The following is a 319-nucleotide window of genomic DNA, read 5'->3' on the forward strand; positions in this document are numbered from 1 at the left end:
TTCATACTGGGGCATTATTATAGCCGGTAGATGGAGTGAAGGAAATTCCTGAGGGGTTAAAAAATTTGTGCAGCGAATTTAATCTGACTCTTTTCCAATCTGTCATCGGTATCGGCAAATGTCAGGACATCCTCTTCCTCTTCAGGGGTGACGGGGGCAACCTCTTGGGTTTCCTGGCCTTCCGTTTCCTCTTCAGGGGTGACGGGGGCATCTTTGGGTCTTCTGCTTCCGTTTCAATCATAGTACTATGATTATCGATATTCCGTTCCTCTTCAGGGGTGCGGGGCAATCTCTTGGATCTCTGCTTTCACGGTGATTG

At 48.0% G+C, this 319-nt stretch overlaps 1 protein-coding gene across 2 annotated transcripts in view; it reads left to right on the forward strand.

The window, feature by feature from the left end:
* The window catches only part of LOC119588578, a 28155-nt gene that overhangs the window by 16880 nt on the left and 10956 nt on the right, over nt 1–319 (forward strand). The gene's annotated exons all lie outside the window — the stretch shown is intronic.

Source organism: Penaeus monodon, chromosome 24 (assembly GCF_015228065.2).
Source record: "Penaeus monodon isolate SGIC_2016 chromosome 24, NSTDA_Pmon_1, whole genome shotgun sequence".
In the NCBI taxonomy this organism is placed as follows: domain Eukaryota; kingdom Metazoa; phylum Arthropoda; class Malacostraca; order Decapoda; family Penaeidae; genus Penaeus; species Penaeus monodon.